The 26,007-nt window shown below is 40.3% G+C and overlaps 1 long non-coding RNA gene across 2 annotated transcripts in view; it reads left to right on the top strand.

The window, feature by feature from the left end:
* Positions 1-25,498, top strand: part of LOC148402479 (uncharacterized) — a 67,809-nt gene extending 42,311 nt beyond the window's left edge. Inside the window, exons 4-7 of one of the 2 annotated variants that reach the window (XR_015855114.1) lie at positions 9,665-9,854; positions 9,933-10,043; positions 18,863-18,989; positions 24,672-25,498. This is a non-coding gene — a long non-coding RNA (uncharacterized LOC148402479). Of the gene's footprint in view, positions 1-9,664; positions 9,855-9,932; positions 10,044-18,862; positions 18,990-20,904; positions 21,772-24,671 lie in introns of those variants that run through there. The other variant, XR_015855107.1, reaches the window with a different exon arrangement.
* Positions 25,499-26,007: the final 509 nt, after the last annotated feature.

Genomic DNA, 26,007 nt, shown 5'->3' with positions numbered 1-26,007 from the left:
CCTGTCTGTACGCAGTCTTATCACTGTTCTGAATCAGTCCGATGAGAGTGGTGTCGTCTTCATACTTCAGGTGCTTCACAGGAGAGTCCCCTGCGGAGAAACCGTTGGTGTAGAGAGAGAAGAGCAGTGGGGAGAGGACGAACCCCTGAGGGGCTCCAGTATTGGTGGTCCGGGTGTCAGATGTGATGCTCCCCAGCCTCACACGCTGTCTCCTGTTGGTCAGGAAGCTGGTGATCCACTGACAGGCAGGCACCGCGAGCTGGATGAGCTTCTGTTGGAGGATGTCAGGGGCAATGGTGTTGAACGCCGAGCTGAAGTCCATGAACAGGATCCTGACGTACGTTCCTGGGGTGTCCAGGTGTTGCAGGATGTAGTGCAGTTCCATGTTGACCGCATCATCCACCGACCTGTTTGCCCAGTAGGCAAACTGAAGGGGGTCAAGCAGGGGGCCCGTGACATCCTTCAGGTGGTTCAGCACTAACCTCTCGAAAGATTTCATGACCACAGATGTCAGTGCGACAGGTCTATAGTCATTCAAACCTGTGATGGGGGGCTTCTTGGCCACTGGAACGATGGAGGAGCTCTTGAAGCACGAGGGCACCTCACACAGCTCCAGGGAACGATTGAAAATCCGTTCAAAGGTGGGCGCCAGCTGCTCAGCGCAGACTTTCAAGCAGGAACGTGACACGCCGTCTGGGCCCGGTGCCTTCCTGATATTTTGTCTCCGGAACATCTGGCGCACTTCCTCCTTGCGGATCTGGAGTGATGATTGATTTTCGGTGAAAGCAGGAGGTCATCAGTAAAGAATGACCAACTCTGGAGTTAAAAGTTTTGATTCGGACAACGCAGAAGAATACATAACATTACTATATTTGTATATCCTGCATATAAAAGTTTTTTTTTTTAGTTTTGAGATATTCTTGACTTGGTCATTTCAAAAGTAGGTTTGGGCATCCCTGTCCTACATAGTCACATGATGACAAAAGATGTCACTATTTGTTAGAAAAGCAGAACAGCAATACGCATCATGGAAATAATTTAAAATTATTCATCTCAATTACGGCCGAGCAACTTTACTAAATAATGTAATTGTGACCCCACCATTATTGCGATTGGAATTTAATATGCCATTATTTTTTCAAGATCCTCTTCCTGTGTATTTAACAACAAAACGGAAGCAATAAATTAATTTGTACTACCATAAATAACAGAATCAGATTTTTTATGCAGTTTTATTAATTTAATATACTATACAATTGTCAGGGTAGCATTGTGGAGGATTTGTTAGCACATTCATCTCACAGTTCAGAGGGTGCGGGTTCAATTCCACCTCCAGCCCTCCTCGTGTGGAGTTTGCATCTTCTCCCCGTGCCTGCGTGGGTTTCTTTACGGGCACTTCAATTTCCTCCCACAACCCAAACACATGCACGGTAGGCCTGTTGTTGCTCATTCATGACTGTTTTTGGTGTGGGATTTTGTCAAATAAATTGCCCCCAAAATGCGACTTATACTCCAGAGCGACTTATATATGTTTTTTTTCACTTTTTGGGGCATTTTATGCCTGGTGCGACTTATACTCCGGAGCGATTTATAGTCCGAAAAATACGGTATGTATATGAACAGTATCAGCATGTAGACACATACAGGCACATACACAAATTATTACTGTATTTTTCGGACTAAAAGTCGCTATGGAATATAGGTCGCATCATCCATAAAATGCACAATATAGAGGAAAAAAAACATAAGTTGCACCGGAGTTTAAGTCGCACTTTGGGGGAAATTTATTTGACAAAATCAAACACCAAGAACAGACATGAACCAGCAATAACAGGCTAACGACACGGTATGCTAACGTGACATAAACACAAACGAGGAGCTAAGAACGGGTCTGATATAACTAACAGTTATTCAAATAACATGAATAACACATTTATCAAACCATCTGTGTCACTCCAAATCATTAATTATTCAAATAACTATAACATAAATAACATGTTTATCAAACCATCAGTGTCACTCCAAATCATTAAATCCATTGATCGAGTTCGTCGTGTGCGGCGCGCCGCTGATGTCGGACTCGTGGTCAGTTGCAGTTCAATTTATTCCACAGGCCCATATAACTATATAAACTATCTCAAATACCAAGAATATAAACAACAATTTTCTTGAACCATCTGTGTCACTCCAAATCTTTAAATCCATCGGAAACTTCGTCGTGACACTTAAAAAACATACACACAGAGCTGTTGACGCCGGAAGGAACTACGTGCGCCGCCGCCGTCAGACTAGATCTATCAAATAAATGTAATATAAACAACAATTTGTACGAACCATCCGTGACATTCTAAGAGGAAGGGCTAAATTTGCAGTCTCCCACAGAGGATGTCAGAGGTCACCATACAACCTTGAGGGGTATGCTTGTGCATCATTGTGGCAACAAAGTCAGGGAACCACCATTACTTTTTTATTGGATGAGAAGACAACTTTGCAGTTCAGAAATTAATGTACAGTGCAATTCTTTCACCAGAAATGTTTAGAGCGCACAAACGTGCATTCCTGTAAAGATAAGGGTTTTGCATAGTGGTAATAAATGTGGGCTATGGAATGTTTTAAAGGAATGATTCTGGGTATTGAGTTAGTGTGGGTCCGATATTCAGGTCACTGCTGCTGTCTGTGCTGTAGAAGCATCTGACAAATTGGCAAGTGAAGTGAAAAACAAATTAAGCGACATATGTCACCTGGGACACAGCAAGTGTGTGTGTGTGTGTGTGTGAATATTATTGTATTGCGCTTTTTGATGCAGTCACTGTACTCAAAAGGATTTCAGTAATGGAATGAGACTTGAATGACCGAATGTCACCTATCAGCGGGTACTTTTGCCCAATCATAAGAAAACTGCTCCACTTCTCTCAGGTTTGAAGAGAGCCCACTCCTGCCTGTTGTTTCATCTCCTTCCACAGATATTTATTAGGATTTGGTTTCATAGGAGGCCACTTCAGAATAGTCCAGTTTTGTTCTTATCCGCCCTCTAGTGTTCTTCACTATGTGTTTTGGAGCATTATTCTGTCGGAGACCCCATGACCTGCAGCTGAGACCAAGCTCCCTGATGGCGCCCACTGGCCCTCTTGAATTATCTGGCGTAGTCGCGACAAGTGCATGACTGTGAAGTGGGGTGGAATTTCATCTTGGTGACACTGGAAGCAGACCTCTTACCTGCTGGGCTTTTATAAGACAGCCTTCCTCTTCTGACATGATTCTACGCATGAGTGTCTGTAGGAATGTCGAGTCCATGAGTCCAGTGAAATTATTTTTGTCTCTATAATCATATGTTGTCCATCATTCCGTGACTCACAAGCGCATTCAAAGACAGAGCATTCCACTTAGTCGAGGATAATCGTGGTCCTGTCGTGCTGATGACTGCCAGACTCAGACTCATCTTTCAGTGCAGGAGATGATTTTGGGGAATTGTAAAGGGTTATTTGTGGGTATGAGGGTGGGAAGGGCCAAGATGAATGACATGAGAGAAAACGAGATCGTTGAAAGAAACAAAGGACAGACAAGGGGCAATATTACAAAGGCAGTTTAAAAACCATGAAATGGCGTCTTCACAGGATGATGCGCCGTTCTTAAAGTTGATTTGATTTGACAAGTTGGAAGAAAAAAATAATCAAAATAGAACATGGGAAATTGAGCATGACATTGATTGAACTAATTTCTTTTTCTCTTTTTTTGCTCATTTTATTCAGCACCAGTACTACACTACTTTATTGGGGAGTGATTTCCCCAAACAGATCTGAATCTTCATTCTTAATCTGTACCATGGAACAAAAGTGCTTGTGTTACCCCCAGATTTTTTTATGAGGGTCATAGAAACTTGTATACAGACATCACTTCCGAAGATTTTCTTCTGTTCCTGTAAGCATAGATCCCCTTGTCACACCTCCCCATCGCAGATCAACTTTGGCTGTTGATAGATTTAAACTAGGAGTGAAAACATGACCGGAATAGTTCCGCTTGAAGGGCAATTTTACCCTATTTAATCCCTGCTCGTCCATCATTCTTAATCCGTTAAACCCTTGACTCACCTTTGTGTCAAGGTATTTAGTGTAAAATGTCACAATACACTACATTTCACAGTGAGTCCTGAGCTTTGACTTCCTGATAATCTTAGTGTTGTCAGCCACTTGTCTGTGAAGTTGTCCAGTTTGCTGGTTCAGCTGTTCGGAAACTTTAAGTCAATTGAATCTTAAAGAAAGTCAAGTGTGCTGACAATGAACAGGGGGTTGGGTTACTCATATGTGGAAGATAGATTAGCACACAACTCTTAACATTAATTTATCCTAGTCAACCATAAATCTTCCCTCCAACAAGTCCAAATTTATTTGAAGCAATTCACAATTGACACGGATCTTTCTAATAACATGACAAAAACATCAAACTTTTAACAAAGTATAAAGACACAATTAGTCAGAAATGCTTCCAAGATTATTGGAGCAATTTTTGTTGCCGCATGACTGCCTTAGTACACACAGTGTTCCATAAAGGCAGGCTTGGAAAAGTAAATGAACAAATCTATCATACGCGTTTTGGCAGCTGCAAATCAAAAGTAGGCGTCAAGTCATAACCGTCACGTATTAAAAAAATGTACGTATGTACGTATATAATACTAAAAATCCATTGTAAAATTCTCAATTGAAATAATGACTAAACAATCAATCATAAATGAGGAAACTGGGCTTTGACATACAGATATTTTATCACCTCGTCAGGAAGCAGACTAGCTTCTACCCAACAACTATTTTTACATTTGTCTTCAACGTGAGCTGTGGCTGCCCAGCTCCAACTATTATCAGACATTTCCAATTTTTTTTTATGGACTACTTACCTCATGGATTCAAGTAATATTCTTCCATCGTCATTCAGTTGACCTAAGCCCCTATGTGGTAACACGTCCACGTCCATATGCTGAGAATTATTTTTGACAAACCTCTGTGAAAACAGAGCATCCATTCGAACCTTGCAAAAAAGGAGTCCTATGACTAGCCTAGATGGGAAGAACCGTGACCTAAACTGGCACTAGCAGACATAGCAATACATTTTTCAGTGTTTGGAGGAAATGGACTATATTTTTCCCGACCACAAAGCAGTGTCTCCAGCAATATCAAGAAACCAGCAGACAGGGTGCCAGATTTTGACATGGCCGCAATAACTTGGACTTTAATGTCAGCCCACCAGGTTTGATCCTCATCTTGGCCTACAGAGATCACTGATTCTCATCTTGGTAATGCAGCCTTGCTCCAAAATTCCTGAATCATTTAATCCAGATTTTTCTTCTGGATGACTACAGATGACCTTAAGCACATCATTGCTTTTAAAAGACAAGGTCTAGTGATTTGCTATAATTGCGTGAATGGTTGTGTATTCTTCGGGAAATGGACTAGACAAAAAATGAAATATGTTTCCATCTGTAAGGAAATTCTATACAACTCCAAATCAATTGTTGGATCTGCATTGTCCCTCCCGTGCCAGCCTGCTCTCATTTGTGGTCGCTAGTTGTCGTCATTGTTGCTTGTTGCCTCTGTTGGAAACTCTTAGGAAAATCTTTGGATGTGTGGAGACGCTTAGATCATGAGCAAACTATTCGGATATCGTCATTCTCCGATGACAGTATCCCATGACCACTACAACTTTTATTAATTATTTATTGATTAACTTTTTATCCTCCCTTTGATCTGTCAAGGGTTTGAAATGCAAGCTTATAGAATCTCAGTCGACAGGGATTCTTCTGCTTCGTCATGATTTGCACGGTGTGGCTGTCAGTCATTATTATGCACTCTCTTACGTAACAATCATTGCAACAGTGCACTGATTGGTCATGATGACCCATAGTGTTCTAAATAACCAACTTGATCTGTGGCTTTCACAGCTACACTCTGACTGATTGCCTCTTCAACAAATACTAGTGGAGGAGCTTGCTCATTTGCTTTGCCGATTAATTGATTATTATTAAGAAGCTGAAATTCTGAGCATTTTGTCAGCTTTGAATTAAAAACGGCTAATCAATCAATTATCAAAATAATTATTGCTTAGTTGTTGAGAAACAATTAATTGTCACAGATTACATTTCTGTGACCAAATCTGTCCAATAACTTATTTTTATTGCACTTTCAGTTGTCTTGCACTAGGCGACAATGCGAATGTGATAGACGGCTGTTATCAAACGGCAACATGTCAGATACAATTGATGATTATTATTGTATCTATTATTAACCACTTTATGGAATTCAAAACAGTTTTTAAAGCCCTGAAGGTAAAATGGGGAAAAAGAAATATGAGGGAGCATGCACCAGAACTGTAATGTGGGTCCAGTGAGCTTCACGGCTCATAAAAGATAGTGGACAGGTGCTGACCATGTGTACGTCGTGACAGGACAGGCAGTGAGGACACCGCACACACTGAATGGACATTCCCGTAGGCGTGTGTTTTTAGATGAAACACAGCACGGGTCAGCAGGGGTCGTGTATGTCTTTTATTTCCCGTGTTTGTGTTTTGCTTGAACACGAGGACTTTGCCGATGGTGATATGTGGTAGAGTGAGATTGAAGAGGTTCAACATTCCTACGTTTCTACAGGGAGTCTTTTCACTTATTTTCCTTCCATGCTTCATGCTTTTATTCTGAAACATACACAGGCACACAGATGTGTTTTGACATGACGAGGCGTGAGTGATACTAACTAAACCATCTACGTGCGCTTCTGTAATTCGCGATACAAATGGAAATAAAAGTGCAATTTTAGAAATAACACTTTAAAAATAAAATTAGCGTCAGTCAAGCGGAGTGCACAAACTACCAGGGCCACGGGGAAGTTCTGGAATTGGTTCCTGCTGGCTGAAAGCCCCCAATGATAACTTTAGAAACACTTTCAACTAAATTGCTTACAGTTTTGCTTTCCAAACAAAAAACAAAGCTTGTGTTACTCTTGTAATAGACACAAATCAAGGAGAAATAACACTAAATGTCTTTCAGTGTTTACTATGTGGCCTCTGATTGCATTGGCGACTTCCACTGTGTCGAGTCGACACAATGTCACGCTGTAATTGTAGCGAATGCAACTCTCGCCAAATAAAATCTTCCGAGTGGGAACCGCTAAGTAAGAAATATTGCCCATGCATATTGTGGATTAGCGGGGTTTAAAACAGTCTTGATTTATTTCATCCCCCTCTGCGCTGTCCGTCTGACTCTGTCAGAATGTAATGTAATGTTAGCTGCTCGCTTGTCACACATGATTTAATTCCCTTTGTGCTGGGACCGTTTTTTTTAGACAGAAAGGAAGTCTTGTAAATGGGGGGGACATAAAAAGGTGAGTGAATGCAGCTGTAGCGACCAACACACACATCCAGTACACACCCGTACAAATTTCAAGAACATAAAAATTGAATGGAAGATTTGTAGGTTGCAGCACAGTGGCACACTGGTTAGCAAGTACAGTTCAGAGGTTGTGGGTTAGATTCCAGCTTTGGCCTTTCTGTGTGGAGTTTGCATGTTCTCCCCAAGTCTCCATAGGTTTTCTACAATTACTCGGCTTTCCTTCCACATTCCAAAAACATGCACTGTAGGTCGATTGACCACTCTAAATTGTTTGTAGGTGTGAGTTTCAAATGGTTGTACTTTACACCACCATACAATAAACAAATACAAACAAACAAATAAACTTACTTCATTAATAATAGATTAATTCCAATCCATTATTTCTTTGGAATCGTCTCAGCTGACTTCAAAATCGAAGGCGTGTACTTAAAACATGTATGCGAACAGTGTACGTAGCAATATCACAACATTTCTAAGGCCCATTCACCCTTAGGCACTTATCACACACTTGTACTGAAAGTCCCGTTTGTGTGCCCCTCTCACAAGTGATTGCATGTGCATCCTTTCATGTGTGTGCATGTGTGAGCCGCTAATGAATTACAACCGTGAAGGATTGACCTGAAAGAAAGATGGGGCAAGAGAGGGAGCAAAGGGAACTGCGAGGGCCCAACACTGAATGTGAACATTCAAAACGATGAAAGAACCAAGGCTGAGGCCCTCTTCCTTTTTTTTTTGAGGCTCCCAAAGTAATTCTTGACCAAAACATGGAGGAGGCTGGAAAAACTCCCATGATTAAACATTTAGTTCTGGGTCCACATCAAAAGTCTGCTGTGAACAACAACCCGGTTTGATGCTTTCAGTTCATTACGTTTCTGATTTATTCACTGCACGCATTGATCACCTGCTGCTAATTGACAACACATTCCGAGCACTCGTACGCATGTGGTCTTGTTTGGATTTAGAAAATGGATTTGTGTATGTGAGTAATTTACGTTTTAAGTTTTATATTGACATCATGGTTTGGACAGATGCCACAACGATTTTGAAGCTTATTGGAGTTTGCCACCCACATGCAAACTTAATAACCAATTTTTAAAGATAAGCTAAAAAATTTATATGTGCCCTTGTTGCTGTTGTAGTACCAAGACCTACCTGTGAGAGGCAGCATGGTGCAATAAAGCATTCTGACTGTTGGAAAATACAGACAAGAAGAAACAGTAGTAGCGGTATAGAAGAAAACGCTTCTTCTCAACATCAATAGCACTTCCTAAATGACTTTTACGTTGCAATCAAAAAGTACTCGGCTCAGCAAAACCCAGACCACACACATAAGGATTTGCAATTATAAATATTGACATGTTTAGCATTTATGACTTTGAATATTTTGCTAGCAGAAGAAAAATCCCTTTCTTCACACTCCATAACATGGGATAATTGGTCGGGATCATCTTTCAGAAACATCGGAGAGTTGAGCCTTTTCCTGACTTTCATTGCAAGGGAGGGAATATTTTCAAATTGTAAGTGCGTGCAAAATAGTGCTCATTTCTTTCCCCAACAGCACCTTAAACAGTATGTTTTAAAGTATCATGCCAAGTCAGCATGTCACAATTGATGTTAAAAAAATATGCTGTTTTTTTAAAAAGGCCCCACCACTATGTCGTCACAAGTGAGGCAGACCACCATGACGTGTGGTCAGTGTGATCAGATCTCAGTGGGCCTTAAGTGTGTTAACACCTGTAAGATCCAATAATACCTTGATGTAAACAGGTTGAAATGTTGAAATGAAAAACAGCAGTGCGATGGAGTGTTTTTCAAAATATGTCACTGATCTTTAACCTAAAGGTGTCGCAAAAACAGTGCTTGTACGTCGTCCTTTAGCGTCTCATCTTACGTGAATGTTTTGGCTTAGTTAAGCCACTTTGGCAGCCGTGTGTGTTGTGCCTGATTTACACTGTCAGACACAACACAGTTCACCAGAAAGCTTTAAGCGTTTTGTGGAGGAAACGCAACTCTCTCACTAATATTTCCACCCAGACCTAGCTTAGCCTCACCGAATGGTTTCAATCGTGCCTTAGCCCTACCCTTCAGCCTGCACAGACAAAGTCAATTACACCTGATGGCAGCATGTATCAAATGTAAGTATGATATTTTTCTTGTGTTGTCTTATGTTTGTTCTGGGTTTTCTTAGGAAACGTGACAGTATTATGCCATGGGAGGCTCCAGGTCCGTTTTTTACGTTGTCTTGTTTTGTCGTACCACTTATTACTTTTGACCTGCATCCAACTGTTTCAGGAAAGTGGATGGCGAAGTGTCGAAGGTTTTGGTGCACTCTAGGACCACACACACATTCCTCTACAAGCTGAAAATATTTGGGTTTGACAACATAAGATGAATGTGAGACGAGGGATCAACATTCTGGCTTCCTGAAGATACTGTCCCCATTTATCATGTGCGCTAAAGTATAGCCACATAAGACTCACAGGTATGTTTTGTTGGCCAAATGTGTCCTATTACAGTATATTCCATCCATCTTTCCTCCATGGCATTTAACTTTTTCCAGGTTGCAGGTGGGCCGAAGACTTGATGCAGGTCCCATAGTGACAACAGTTGAGAAAAATCTTAAAACTGTCCGTGACATTATAGCCACAACCTCCAAGAAGCAAGAAGGAAGGTACTGAAATTAATTGTTTGTTTTTTTGAACTAAACCACCTATGCTACACTCGAAGATGCAAATCATTCATTAGCCAGAGAAAAGAGAAAGCCAGGCCAAAAAGTATAGAAAGATTCTCTCGCAAAAGTTTTTACGGGACTGATGAAACAAAGATGAACTTTTCCCAAAGTACACAGAGACTAAATTTGAAGAAATGAAGGATGTGCTCAGGATGCCAAACGTACAAGCTCATCTGTGAAATTCGATTTGCATGGCTTCTTCATTAATCTTCACTGATGCAAAACATGACGGCAGCTGCAAAATCACCCCAGAAGTCGATACAAACCTTTTGTCTGCCATTTTAAAGACTGATGCAATCAAACTGATTGGGAAATCCTTCATCAGGGTAGAAAATTGTTTAAATCAATCAATGTCAAACGTAACACACAAGCTCCTGAAAACTTTTAGAATATAGTGCAGGTTTGTGTGAGTGAGTCCACAGGAAATGAATTGCTAAAAAATGAATCGTGTGTGTGTGTGCGTGCGCATGAGGTCCCGTTGTCATTTAATCCATCCATTCCCTGGTTGCTCCGGTCCTCTCTGACTCTGACTGACCATTCCAATCGCACATTCCTCCACCTTCCCAAGATTCCTGGGACCAAGAGGGGGCATAGCTACAGGCTGTTACCATAGCTCTGTTGGAATAGGGTGAGGGTCACACAGCCCCACCCTCTTCGGCACTCCAGTGATTTTTATCAGAACAGTTAAGAATGATTTGCTAAATACGTAGAGGATATGTTTGTTTGCCAATTTGTTATTAATCGGTTACAGAATCTATTTCCAAAAAGCACATTTGTGCGTATGAGAAACTGTCAGCTTTCTATTAAGGTGCATTATTTGGTGCTGACTGACTGTCAGGAACAAGAGTTTTCAGCTTTGGTGGACGTCTGGACTCAATCGGGAGGAATTTTTGCCCGTTTTTGTAGTTTGCATGATTAAAAAAACTCATAAAACACAGACAATACAATGCAGAGAACATGATTTACTGCCCCATATATTTCCCCTCCTACCAATAATGTAAAATTCCACAATTTTAGAGTGACAACATGTATTACAAGCATCATCATCACAGGAGGTGATGTGTTGTGCCATTCTCATGTTCTTAAATTACTCACACATTCGTCACTTTGCTTGTTTACGACTGTGAGCTTATCACACAGTGAACATGTGTTTCTCTGTAGCACTCCTCTCATGTCACACACACACTATGAACATACAACTGGGACATTTTATTTATGATCCACCATTGGCATGGTCTATCTCCCTTTGCACACAAATGCACATTCTGACTTGCTGAGGGACAAAGTGCAGACGGTCGAGACATGGAAGACAGGTCACGGTGTTGTTGGATGTATTATGATTCCCGTCAGTACAAATATACACATAAATCCACACAGATACACACATGGACATAATAATGCATGTGTGGAAAGGCTTGAAATTTTTCGTGGTGGACCACACACACATCTATTGTGTTTAAAATCTGGGGCCCTATTATGAATCATCATAAAGGGCGGGGGAGGGAGGGGTTGGTTGTAGGTTCATAGGAGCCCACAAAAGAGTTGGGGCCCTTAAAAAGTTTTTGCATTTTTCCTGCCTCATTGATGCTCATCATTGTAAGAGAAACTAATATTGAACATTAATTGCAACAACAGCGTATCCACCATGTAAGGAGATACAATACGAGAGATGTCACAAAACAAAATAGCAGGGATGAAAGAATAGTGACATGTAAAGATGTTTTGTGGAATGCGGTTAGGCTAGTTAAAGAAGCAGTCATTCTGAACAAGACTTTGTAGAGAGGTTATGGAAAGTCCCATCTGGTACTATCTGTGTTCTCCTTCCATCTTTAAAGTTTCCTTTTATTGCCATTTTCTTTGGTTGGCTGCTTAAAAAGCAGGCGTCTTTAAGTCTTCTCCTCACTGCTGATGTTTAGACTTTTTGTGTTTTATGTAGCTGCCAGAAGACTGCCTGTGAGGCAAAGTCCTCCACTCTAAAAGCTGTGGTCATTTTTTGAAGCAGGACCTTCCAGCACTCCCTCTAATTTGATTAGAGACAATTTGTGTTGCCCTTTGAAGGGATTATAGCGAACCGTTGCACGAGATAGCAGTTTTTTGGTCGAGAAAAAAATGCTCCACAGCAATGATACAAGCTTTTCCATTTTCTTTCATCAGCACAGCAGCTTTCAGCCTATAAGGAAATGTGTCATTTGGCATGATGGCTAATAAAAAAGTTGGATACCTCATCAACCGGATTGCAATGAGAACATCTTGTCCCCATGTCATTTGAAAAAGTGGTTTTTGGCTGACACCTTAGAATTAGCTTTTGTCGTCAGGGAGGAATTTTGAGTCCAAACCTTAATTGAAATCAGGCAACACCCAGTGTTAGATGGAAATAGCAAACAACACTGCAATCTCCAAATTCAAACTGAAGAGGGGAGGTATAATGAAAAATATGCCTTAAAATTATGCAGTAACTTGTCATTGAGCATAAACTCAGCATATTGTGCAAGATTTGTATTAAATCTTTTTGGGACACAACCACAGAGTAGTGGTAATGATGGCAAAAACCAAATGTGTGATATTTAATGTATTTACAAATAACCCTAACCCTAACCCAAAATTCACTTGACGGGTTCTTTACACCTACATAATGCGCTGTCAAAGGGTGAGCACTAATATTTAGAATTACAATTTCTATGGTTTATTATTTTTCCAGATGTTTATTCATTGCCTTATGATAACCCTTTAATCCTGTAAGAGATAAAAATATTTGGAAATGTAGAATTTGACCAGCATCCCACAATGCCTTACCTTCAACCTACCGTACTTATTAAGGAAAGCAAATCTTCAAAATGTAGGTGTGCTGTCAAAATGCTGAACTGCAGGTAGCATCTCCCATGGGAAGGAAGGCACATTATCACTTTATTTACATAAACTGGCTGTGACTTCACGCAGTTTCACCACAGTTGTATACATTACTTTATTTACTGTCAAGTGCTGACTGCACAATTTATACCCATCATAATGAACCACATGCTACTGTCATAACACTTCACTTGCCAGTCTACACACGCACACACAACAACACACACAAGCACATGCACACACTCAGAGTTGGTGTTGATTACATCTAAACAGCCAACTCGGTGAGGGTCGCTTGCGGCCTGCAGGTAAAGTCAGAGGAGTAATTGCTTCCATATTGCGTGAATATATGTCTGTGTGTTTGCCAGCCTCCAACACAAACCTGGTCATAAGTGAAACAACATTTGCTTAACACAGTACGAATGGAGGCTATAAAAGTCACGGTTAACGCTCATCTATCTATCCATCTATCCTGGCAACCCGTTCAGGGTGTCCCCCGCCTACTGCCTAAACTCAGCTGGGATAGGCTCCAACACACCCGTGACCCTTGTGAGAAGTGGCTCGGAAAATTGATGGATTAATCCACACGTCTGTCCGCCCGTCACCCATCTGTTAGGGCTGCCGCACAGTGAAAGTTCACGCGATCAAACAAAATCTACTTCAACTGTACCCTAACCTTATAAAACGCTCCACATGTTGAGCCTCACCAGGCCGTAAATTTGGATTCCAGCACCGTCACTTAGGGTCTCATATTTGACCTGACCCTGACTTGAAACTGACCCCCTGTTCTTCTGCTAAGCCGTAACCTTCAGGCCCGTGGACACACACGTGTCAAAACAACATTTATCACCTCTGAGATCCACTTCAGCATTGCTCTTCTCTGTTCCCACCAACAAAACCCACCAATGTGTGCAAGTGTTGATGAAAAAGCAACTGACTTAGGGAACAGGTGTGTATTTGTTAAAAAAAACTTAGTAGTTAGGTTTTTACCCTGGTTCTACGTTCCAATACACTAAATCACATTGTGAACTAATGCAACACAGTCATCTAAAATCTAAATTAGATTTGACTGGACTAAATCCCCTGGAAGCAAATGTTCACGTGTCTAAACATGACTTTTCTACCTCTTTGTGGTCATTAATCCCCTATGGTGATCTTTGATTCAACATGCAAGAAGTAAAATCCCACTAAGCCTTTTCAAAACCCTCCCTGAGGACTGAGCGACACACTTTGGGAAACATTATTGCGTTTTGTCTCGTTCCTCTTGCACAGGAATATATCTGCCAGCAGAGTTTTGGTTTATATCGCTCCTAAGTACCAGCGTTGAAATGCATTATTTTGTTAGGGCTGCTCTGTAGGGGACAACAAGCCAGTTGAAAAGATTGTCTTTTTATCTTCTAGCACACATTTTGCTTTGTGAGACATTTTGTTGAAGCTAGTTAGTTATTTTGATTTCATACGCATAATAATCAAATCAAGCTGTTTTAATATTGTACCCCTCAGGCCCACCTGTGTGGAGTTTGCAATTTTTTTTGTTTCTGTGTACTCTGACCTCCTCCCATATTCCAAATGCAATCACAATAGGTTGACTGTATTGAATTTCTTTTTTTTTTTCAAACACCCATTGAAGTTATCAAGTACATGTCATTGACAAAGCACTAACTTGCCTTTTATTTGGACAATTCTGCCTTAATACTTTACATTTGCGCATTAATATCTTGGATTGACTTGTAAAAAAACTGTTAAAAGTCTACAAATGTTACGTTCTTATAAACAGTGTCGTCCTCCAAACAGTTGACTATGCCAGACTTTGTGTAAGACTGACTCTTTGTCAAAGCTTGTGAAAGTAGTGTTTAGATTTTCCCTTTTATAGTCCATCCATGGGAATTCTGACTGAAGCAACTGGCTCCCTGCTGAGTGGTCCCGATCAGAGCTCTGATCCAACTATAGTTTGGGTATGCGGCTCAATCGGTACTGACAAAGCCTGTTCTCACGAGAATGTGAGAGGATTTTGAAAAGTCAAAACAAAACACACAAATAGATAGAAAACATTTATTTATTTTATTTACTTATTTATTTATTTATGTAATAAGTACATCAAATGTTTTATTCCTACATTGAAATTGTAGCCAATTTTTTTTACTATTGAAACACATTTTAGTAATTTGTGTCTATGTTAGTGAAATATTTAATTTATTCATGATTTCTTCTTTTTTTGATAAGTGTATTCCTACCAACCTCACATATAAATTGAAATGATACTTTTCTGGGTACAATTCCCTGCAGAATTCTGGTGAGAAAATGTTGAAAATCCCCTGTGGGAGTTTTGCGTCAACTCTTGGCAACAAATTGATTCTCAACACATAGCTGCTCCGTATGCTCTTTTGGCAGATATTTGCTGCTCAGCAGGGGGGGAGATGCGTTTAAAACACACACATTGAACAAAGTTCCAAAAAGATTTCAACTCTGTTAGTGATGAAAGGGTGGGTGAGGGGTGCAGCCCAAAAGACGTGACCAAGCGTGAGTGTGTGTATGTGCCTGTGTGGATGTAGATCGTAATGTGTTGCGACAGTAGTGTAGGGTTGAGTGATGGGGGTTTAATCTCTGGTGTCACACTGCTAGATTTGGTGCGGATGCTCCAAATTGTATGTGTTTGTGTGAGCCCCCCCTCACACAAACACATACAATCCTTAACTCATACACAATTGTTTTCTTTTCACAATTTCTGAGGCTTTGTGTCCCCAAATGAGACTGTGTAACCAGCTATAATGACCCTACAATTGTGGAATTCAATATTCACACACATATCCAAAAAGTGACCACAGTTTATGACGTCCACTTGTGGCTTCATATTAAAATCAACATGTTTAAACCATCACGCCATGAAGTCATCCGAGTATGTGGCCACACACCCATGCACGGACGCTTGCGCATGAGAAAAAGTAATGCACACAGCCATTGGCAAACTGGGGACCACACATGGCCTTGTCATCAGCAAAGCACTCAGAATAAAGTCTGAAACATGGGCTGCATGGTAGAAGAGATTTGGAGAAAAGAAAATGTAGGGGACGACTGACTTGACCTAGCCCAACAATGTTTTTATTTTGGAATATTAAAGCCCCCTTCAAAGGAAACTTGAAATAAAGTTATTCAGTTTATTAAAATAGCAATCTGATATAAGAAAAAAATGTCACGCTCAAACATTCAGTTCTGTTTATTGTTTGAAAAGTCAATATAATGGGAGACATGCGGACAACATTACACACCTGTTAGCCACATGTTCCAAAACATTTGCTCATGAAAAATGGATAAGGGTCATATAAAAGGTGCTATCAGATCCAGATGTAAGTACGTGGAAATAAAACCTGAAATGATGATCTCTTCTTTCAAATCATCTTTTGATGTGAAGCCCAAACGCAAATCCATTTCAGTCTCCAGCAAAAATATAAACCACTTGGCATCAGTGTTCCAATACTTTTGTAGGAATATGTGTAGTTCTTTCCAGCAGTAAAAGCGCTTGGAGTACATAAGCAGAATGTTCTCCTCTACAAATATTGCCCTTGTGTGTGTATTTCAGCATTTTCTTCTGTTTTTGCAACAAGGATGTTAACAGTGTTGCTGTAACAAAAACGCAAGGAAAAATGCTTCCCCTTTTTACTGGTTTGCTGTAAAGTGGGGCATAGCTGATAGTGGGGGAATTGAGAGGAAGAAGAATAAAAGAAGAAATAAATGAGCAGGAGGCTGTTTTGGGAGGCCCCACATTGGGATTGTCATGATTTAACTCCTCGGATATCGCAAGCCCCCCCCCCCCCCCCCCCCCCCCCCTTTATATGAGCTTTTCTTCTGTCTAGTTGTACTCAAATCTTCCGTCACTTTTCTTTTATTTACTGTACCAGAATATTTTCCTCAGTTGTTCTTATCTAATTAATGACTTAAGAAATCCATCTGTCAACCTCATGAGGATTTTTTTCTTTTTAATCTTTAAGGAAGTGGTTTGATTTTACTCCAAAGACCACCAACAGGCAGACAATTAGGAGGGGCACCTTAAGGATAATCCTGAAGCAAAATGGACAGATTCTTGCTAGCAAATCCCAAAACGCATGGCAAGCTTTTGGGTAATGTGAATTTTTCAAGGTGGAGAAGTAATCTTTTCAAATGATAAGGGCACCTTTTCTTTCTTAAGGGCTTTAAACTGATAATCCTTTTAAAAGTGGACCAGCACTTAGGCATTCCCCCTTTATTTTGAGGGTTTAGGAGCTAATGTAATCTAGTGGATAGTCTGAACAACAGGCATTTGAGGGTCTTTGGGGGCTGTGGAAGGCATTAGGTGGGCGTCTTGGCAGAGGATGTGAAGCCCTTTGTCAAGAAAAAGTCAAAGGGGAAAAGATGGAGCATACATCAAAAACCTACTCAAGCTTCCAATTTTAGGGCCATTTTGCCGATCAGACGCCTAAAAAAAGTGAGTTTTAGAAAAATGGTGACACAAGGAAATATTAATTTTACTGTTGCTTGGATTTATGTGTTCGGAATATCAAACATAATGAAAAAAATATATAAAACCCAGTCTCAAAAAACTGCCTACCTTTCTGTCCAGTTATCAGTGCTTTTCGATTGAGTGATTAAACAAGGGCAAAAAAAAAAGTCAAGAAGGCCATTGTTTCACCCAAAAATATGTATGAATCTTCAGTGACAAAACCAAAATGGATATCAAAAATGTTTTGCGGTTGCAAAGACAAACATCTCAGCAAAAACACAAACGAAAGGATCCTAACGGCAAAGTAGAACTAGAATAATAAAACAATAATGGAAAGTAATAGGAGATAACAGTGTCAATGAGACAGAAAGCCCTTGGATTTAGGAAAAATGTGAAGAAATGATTCAAGTTAAACAAAGCAAGAACACCACAGAAACAACATTCGTGCAAACCACACAGGATATTAAGTTCGTGGTCAGCAGGTGAGACTGACACAAACGCACGCATGCACGCACATAAACGCTGACCTTAAGAAAAGCAATCTCCCAGCAGAAGCCCGTGTGGGTTTAACCTTTGACCCCATGACATCTCGTCTTAGTTACCACGCTGTTAACTTAACCGCTGAAATAGCGTCTCATGATCTTCGCGGTAAACTTGCAACCAGCCACTAATTATTTGTGGTTAAACCAAGTGAAAGGAAATACTGACATGAATATAGCTCACATTTGATTTAATAACATTTTCTTCTAAACTGTAGTGACGTGAAATAATTTTTTCCCCCAATGACCGCTTGACATTACATTAGTATTTTTTTGTGAAACTCAACTGTACCTTGCTAAGAGACGATTTCAAGCACAAAAACCTTCAGTTTGTGTTATTTATTTATTTTTTGCTTCCCCACACTAAACTGAATTGTATTTGGCTTTTACGTTTTCTAATGTGATCAAGTTAAAATAGCTATTCAAGTATTTATGATTGTTACTGCCCTTTTAGGGTATGTGGAAAGCAGTCTATAATTATTTTTGTTTTATTTCGGATGGGAGAAGGAAGCTAAAGGTCCTCTGAGGTGAAGCAGAGTGGTTTCAGCAAACTTCTCTAGAGACCAAACCCCTGACCTCCATCACTGCCCCCACTTCTTTATTTTTTTGCTTTCTTTGTGTGTGTATGAACGAGTTAGAGAGCGTGAGACCTCACCAACACGGATCCCCATCTTTGTTCATTGGAGTCGTCTGAATGAGGACGCATGTTGTCAGCGCAAGGCGGAACTTTGACGGTGTCTATGTTTTTGTGGGGAGCTTAGTGACCAAGGCTAATCTGCAAGTCCCCAGGGAGTCTGAGGGACCCACCAGTAGAGTGACTTTGTGGAATTAATTCACACAATAGGGTGTGTGTCTTTGTGTGTGTTCATGTATGTGGGTGTGTTTGACCTATGTCTTTGCAGAGCAGTTTGCTTCTTCGACTGCGCCACTGAGACGAGTAATACATGGAAGAAGATGGATGGATGGATAGATAGATGGATGGATGGATGGAGGGATGGAATTTAATTTGGGAGCCCTTGAACTACAAATGTGAGTTAAAAAATCATGGTCATCTGATGACAACTGTGAACAATGCAAAGTCCAACTATCCAACTCTCAACAAAGTAATTTTTGTGTAATTTTAGGAATTAACGTTTGAAAACAAAGAGTCAGTGATTATAAAGTGACATTGAAATCCTCAATACTTTCGTATCAGCCATTTTATGACCATAACACAAGTGCGTATGTATGTGTGTGTGTGCAGAGGTTTGAAACTTTTAGGGCTCCCTCAGGCCTGCTAGTGGGGAGCCAGCGGTTATATGCGTCAATGTACGTATGTGTGCAAGTATGTTTGTGTGTGAGGAGTCATTTACAGCAGAGTGAAGAAGGAAATTAGCCCGAGGTCTAAGAAAGGCCTTTGTGTACGTGAACTTGTGTGGATTGGTGGAAATTTGTGTGCTTGTGTATGTGAGTGAGAACTATATGTTTATTTAGTGAGACCATTACGTGCCTTATTTCTCCGGTTATTTTTCTTATGTACTCAAACTGTCTGCCTCAACCTTTTCAAGTATTATTGGTCCGAATGATTTTTAAACAACAAATGGCAGCATGTGGAGGAGTTTTGTTTAAAGACTAAATGCGCTCCTCTTATCCCACTCTAAAAGCTTCAAAATTAAACTAACTGAATTTCAAAAAACAAAAGTTATAACTAAATAAAACGTAACTAAATGGAAAATCTAAATTTATTGCAATCCAGTGGCTTAGATGTCAGTTACACTTAAATACAGGAGTAGTCGCATAGTTTGAATCATCTTTTTGTTGACAACAAGTGAACGAAACATTCCATCCTCATTTTTTTCCCCCTTATGTCCTGTCTTCAGTCTTTCCAAAAGGATAAAAAGCAGAGATCAGGTCTGGGTTTTATGATCAAAAGAAAGAAAGAACAAACATGTATTCTCTGATATTATTTGTCTTTCGACTTCAAACAAAATCCAGAGCTAGTTTTAATTACATTTCTGCTGCAACCTTCTGGCAGGAAATTCTGTTTTAAATCAGCCACAAAATTTTTTACTTCACATCGTATCACCCTTGATTGGACCCGTGATCAAAGAGTATCGACAAAACTTACTCATCTTTTATATTATGCTTTTGATGTGAGTGTATGAGAGTTTCTCAATTTATTAGAATAGAATAGCACAGAAGATGAAACTAGCCATGTGATAAAATGTTATTTTGCTGCCTAATGCTGAAATACAGAATTGACATTAAAAGATGGAGCACGTTTGAGGCTGAGCCCGTTTGAAGCCTCATAAACGAAATGTGCTTTAACGATTGTTTTGACAAAACGAGCGCCGCTGTTATATTTAACGATGCAGTAACCCATCTAAACATAAACGGCTGAATTAATGAGCAAGTTTGCACATAAACATAAGAATGTTTTTTTTCCCCTACTGCACTGCACCAGATGAGGAAAAGAGAAGCTCCTTCATTTCCCCTCTACAGAACCCCCCAATAGTACTGCAAGAACTCAGTAGAATCCAAATGTTTCCTTCAGGAGGGCAAACTGATAAGACAAGTGATGAGGAGCTCATAGTTGGGTCAATATACTCACTAATACACCTAATATTTTGGCTGGCCATATGGTGGTCGACTTTAGATAAAGTAAAAACTGTAAATGAAAATTTGTTTAAAAATATATGTGTACAGACAACATTGTTAAAATGATCCACTTCTCACAGACCTTCAGAAATGTGAGCGAATGTTAATGGTGCGCACATCTAAAACTTGTGTGTCAGGAAAACGTTCCGTTTTGAAGTAAGTCCGCACTTTCCCACACCTTCATACTAGCCTACCAAAATATTAAGTGTGAAAAGATACCTCCTTATAAATTCCACTCTGGAACAAAAGTTTAAAATATAACATGCTCAAAGTCAAGATAAAACTTAACAATATGGTTTCTTCACAGCTACTCATCTGGGACAACTTTCCAAGATTTTGGCATGTCTATGTGGAACCTTTTTTCCATTCATCCTCCAGAACTTGTTGGACTGAATCAGAATGTCTACTGACTGTCTCATTCTCTGTTCTCGATTATCCCAAAGCTGTTTAATGGGCTTGTTCTTCCACACCAAATTTATTCAGTATGCCTTTAGTCATTTCACATCATTAACAGGGTTACAACGACAGCAAAATCTCAAAGCTAGTCCATTCATTTATAAGTGAGCATGAGGGTAGCAGCCTCCTAGGCAGCAATCTAATGGTGTCCTATCTTGTACTCGACATGATGTTATCTTTCACGGTCCAATCTCTTTTTCTACGCCATGCTTTTATCCATTCGAGGCACACGTCTTAATGCTTGGCTGACCCTCAGTCAAATGCCACAACCCCCACCGCTAAAGCCACCTTGTTGACACGCACAGTAAGAGTGCTGCAGTGCATGCTGAGTGGAGTCGGGTTTTTATCACTGTTGGGTTCTGCATGAAAGATCACCGATTCACAAAGAGCCAAAAAGTAGTTTGAGAGTAAAAGCACTCATTCAGTTTCTTTGCTTTCAATTGCATTTTCTGGATGACTCAAGGTTCTGCATCAGAGTGGTGGAGTGGTGTTTCCTTGAAGGTGTTAAAAGCACAGTGGAAAAACACTGAAGCAGTTGTTTGGAAATGTCAATGACACATCAACCTGTTGTGGTAAAATGACACGGTGCCAAAAGATATTACAACTAAACATGATGATTTGACTGTTAATTTTATTTAGGTCATGCAGTGCCATTTTCTTAGTCTTTGTTTTGGTGCTGTGAACCTTGTTAATTTGGACTTCCGTTTATTTTGAATTTTGGATGTTTGCCGTTTTGTTCTTTAGAAAATAAACTACTATTATTATCTTCCCTGCAGTTGGTGTTCCAACCCTTCCATATGTCTCTCTGCCATCCGGTGCCAATTATGAAAATAATTAGATATACAGCACCGCTCTGTTTATATGTGTCGCACGAGCAGACTTTGACGCACAGATGGTTTAAAAAAAAGAAAGAAATACATCCCCATAATGAGAATTTAAACCACACATGATTTACAATCTGTGACCAGTCTCATTCCCCTTTTTCAAATCCTCCAGCTCACACTAAGTTTTGCTCGGATTTTCACTCTCTTGTGAATTCACAAGAAGCACACGAACAAACTTTACAGCACTTATTAAAGCACCTGAGAAAAGCAGGTCACAAGGTTTATGGTCGGAAGTCAAGTGGGACAGAGCACAGAGAAGGTCAACGGACCGGAGAAGTGGAGAAAAAAAAGTGAGAGAGCAAAAAATAGAGTGAGAAGAAGCAGAAATGAAAATCGTGTGTGTTATACAGACAGACACTGTATTTTATATACAAACCATTGTGTACATTTACATTATTTTAGGGCACAATATGAAGACTTTTTTTCCCCCACTCAGCTTCAGCCTCTCGCTACGCTCTGACGGTGATGATGGATGCTTTAAGGATGGTGCTAATCAGATAATAAACATTTGGGACCATGATCTACAAGTCGAGAGGTGATAGCCTGTATGTGTGTGCGTGTTTGTATTAGAGGGTCCGAGGGATCGGTAACCTCCAGGTCAGACTAGTGACCTCAGCATGTTGTAGGAACCAGGCGACCGTCATCACGTTGTCCTCCTTGAGTGGACACACACGACCAGACTTTTTGTTTGCTTTCTATCTCATGATTATTATTTGAATGTCTCCTCTTGCTTTGGTAGACGGTAAACAGGACAGGTCTGGCAGGAAGACGAGAACAACGGTCAGGAAATGTCCTAGAAGCACATAAACCCACATGCACACACATTTATGTTGTTTTTAATCAAAACAACCAAACTCCATTCGTACTTTTTTGTCAAATTTCATCATGTGTCAAATTTCACATCAGAAACTGATAATTGCCTGTAGGAAAGAAACACGACCACAAATACACTAAGAAAGTTTTATTTTTTGAATCTACATCAGCCACATGAAATTGCCATTCAAAGGGAAGCAGATACCTAAAAGTGGCCGCGCATGTGGAAGGTAACCTGACCATCCGAACACAGGGGGTCATTATGTGGGGGTCCACCACATATAAATAGATAATATCCTCATGCTGGTGAGTGAAACATAAAGACTCCGTTATTTCGTGATCCAACACACAAACACATCCACACAAGCTTCATGTGGGCCTCTTGTGGGTGTCTGGGCCCCGAGCCTCAATTAAGAGTGATTACATGCTGACCTTAACGGTGAACTCCCACACGTGGGACTCCTGCCCGGCCTGATTAAACTGCGACCTCGCCACTGACCACTCAACGCTAAACACTACCAGACCAGGTCGGAACTCAGCTGACACACTCGGGGGGGGGGTTCTCCACATGGGGATCTGTATCATTTCAAAAATACTCACTAAGCGGGCAAACTGCATAAGGAAGTCATTTTGAAGCGCTTTGTTCGCCATAAATGACACATACTGCTGAAAGAGATCCGTACAATATCACTTTGACCTCTTAAATACCCCTGTAAAAGTTTCTCTAGTGTAAAATGAAAGCTTTAAAGCTATTTAGTGACTCAAATCATTAAATTCCGTTTCATTTAGCTTTTTGAATCATCTGACATTATCTCAGCCAAGGTGGATGTATTTGTCAGCCACTTACTATTCTCGGGTGTATCCCTAAATCAGGTGTGTCAAACTCATTTTTTTGGAGGGCCGCATTGTAGTCATAGCTTCCTTCGGAGGGCCATTATGACTGTCAACCCAAATCAATGTATGAGCACCTCATATTATATACAGTAAAAGCTACAAAACAAACTGACAACTCGTTTTCAAATCTGACGAGTAAAAACTGGTCAAATATTGAAAAAAAAAATTAAGAGTGAAGACAATTTGCAATTCCAGTAATGATACACAAATTTGATTGCACAATTTGTCTTCGCGGGCCACATAAAATGATGTGGCGGGCTGTATCTGGTCCCCCGACCTTGGGTTCGACACGTGCCCTAAATAATCTATTATGACTTGGGGCAAATCCAGTTATTTTTATACAAAATAATGAAAGAAATGTAGATTTTGTCAAGTGCACCCTAACTTCATATAAACGGTGTGCAGCCAAACAGGAAGTGTATGCGCCGTGTATTGTCTTCCCTTTGCAAGCTTTTCCTGACATTGGTCAAAAGTTCAACGCTTCTGACGTGTTCAGTAATGAACTGCAATTTACAGTAGCAAAATTAATGACCTGTGAACTTTGATGACCCTTTTCACATTGTTAAGTGCTCTAAGTAGCTAAGTGGACACAATTAAATTCTGAAACTAATGGACTCATGCAGGACTGGGTACTATTTTATGTTCAGTTTGGCATATGCTGTATTTTAGCTTTGGCCCAAAGACAGCTAGTGTAGGCGGGAAAGTGGTATTAAACTGAATCAAACAGGTTTGTCAGTTCTGTATCATATGTCTAGCACGAAGCAAGCCTTCTTGATAAAAAGTGACAAGTCAAACACACGAATAGGTCCAGGTCCTTAGCATGACCTTGTTGTCTGAGCCTGCACAGACTATACACCATGACTGAGTTTCTATGCTGGACTTGATGGTCTGTTGGGGCCTGCCATGAAAGATTACTTAACACATTTTAAAAACTTTCTCAAAAGCGATGCTTTTAGTTTTTTTGTTTTTCTTTAACTAATCCCTCTATCCAAGACACTTTGTTCTGAATCAATGTCACCTCCATTAGGCCAAGGAAGATGAAACATTTATGAAGCCTCAAGAAGTAAAGAATCACACCAGCTGTCTCCTCGGGCCTTCAAAGTGCTCTTCATGTATCCTCTCTGCTTCTCCTCCCGCATTGGGATTCAATGTATGCCATTCCCAGTCTGCACTTAAGGACCTCACTCTGAATGGTCATAGTGACACAATGACAAGTCGGTGGGAAGGGGTCTTGTGTTTGATTTCCACAGATGATTGAAAGAGTGTTATCCTTCTCTGGAGACTCAGACAGAAGAATTCAGACAATCAAGCGCAACTCTCCAACAAAGGGGAATTCAGAGAATGCTTGTTCACGTCAAAGTCAATTACATTGTGTGATTTTAGGGGGGTAAGACGTTATAATATCTTTTCAGGGATCTAAAGACTAAGGATCATGCTTGGACTGTACAAGCTGGACATGAAACAAGCCAAACAAACCAAACGAAAAAGGACTCCATTTACTCGGAATATGTTTTTCTCATTATCACCATTCACATCAAGGCCATGCTCAGTATTTATTTTTTCATGCATTGCTCTTTAGTGACTGAAAAACCTTTTTGAAATATTCGGCAATAGGGTGGACATTACAAAGACAATTTCATGTGGGCCCCGTCGTATCGCAACAATTACCGACAATGTGCTCAATCACAGGACAGATGCTGAACTGTGTAAAGACGGGACTTAAGTCATAGCACAAACTATACAGAGAAAGAGAGACGTAGACAATGTATTGATCCAGAGGGAAATTAAATAATGGTGAAATAGGGTAGAATGCTGTTTTTTGTCAGTCCCTCTAAAGTGGAGGTGTCCAGGGAAATAAAATGACATATGGAATGACTTGTCTGGGCTTCCTTGATACGGTGCCTCATTCTTGCAACATTCACATGCACGTTTCTGCAGGAAATTGTAATTCTTACTTTCCTTCAGCAATTTCCTCTGATGACTTATGGGAGCAATCTAGCCAAAGGAGTGGCGTGGCTGCTGTTTGCAGTTTTATTAAGTCATCCTATAAGTTGCTTGTGGCCTCTGATTGCATTCCCATGTCATGTCTTTCTGTTTATGTTGTGAAGTGCTGTCCAATCAGGAAGCACAGAAACAAAGAGCACTTCATTTGCAGCTATCACAGCTGATGTCTGACACCGTCAGTGCTGATTGCCTCGAATCGTTATGCCATTCAAAATTTTATTCGGAGTTCTGCGTGCATATCTGTCCATTAGTCATCTTCCACATCTCAGGCTCAGTTTGTTGTAAAATGCTATGCACATGTACTCAAAAAAAAGCAACCAGAAACCTAATATTTTGAATATTTTGTTTGTTTTTAATCA

This window comes from Syngnathus floridae, chromosome 2, assembly GCF_059516105.1.
Source record: "Syngnathus floridae isolate MCC-2025c chromosome 2, RoL_Sflo_1.0, whole genome shotgun sequence".
NCBI classification, from domain to species: domain Eukaryota; kingdom Metazoa; phylum Chordata; class Actinopteri; order Syngnathiformes; family Syngnathidae; genus Syngnathus; species Syngnathus floridae.
This window is presented reverse-complemented; position numbering and strand designations above follow the sequence as displayed.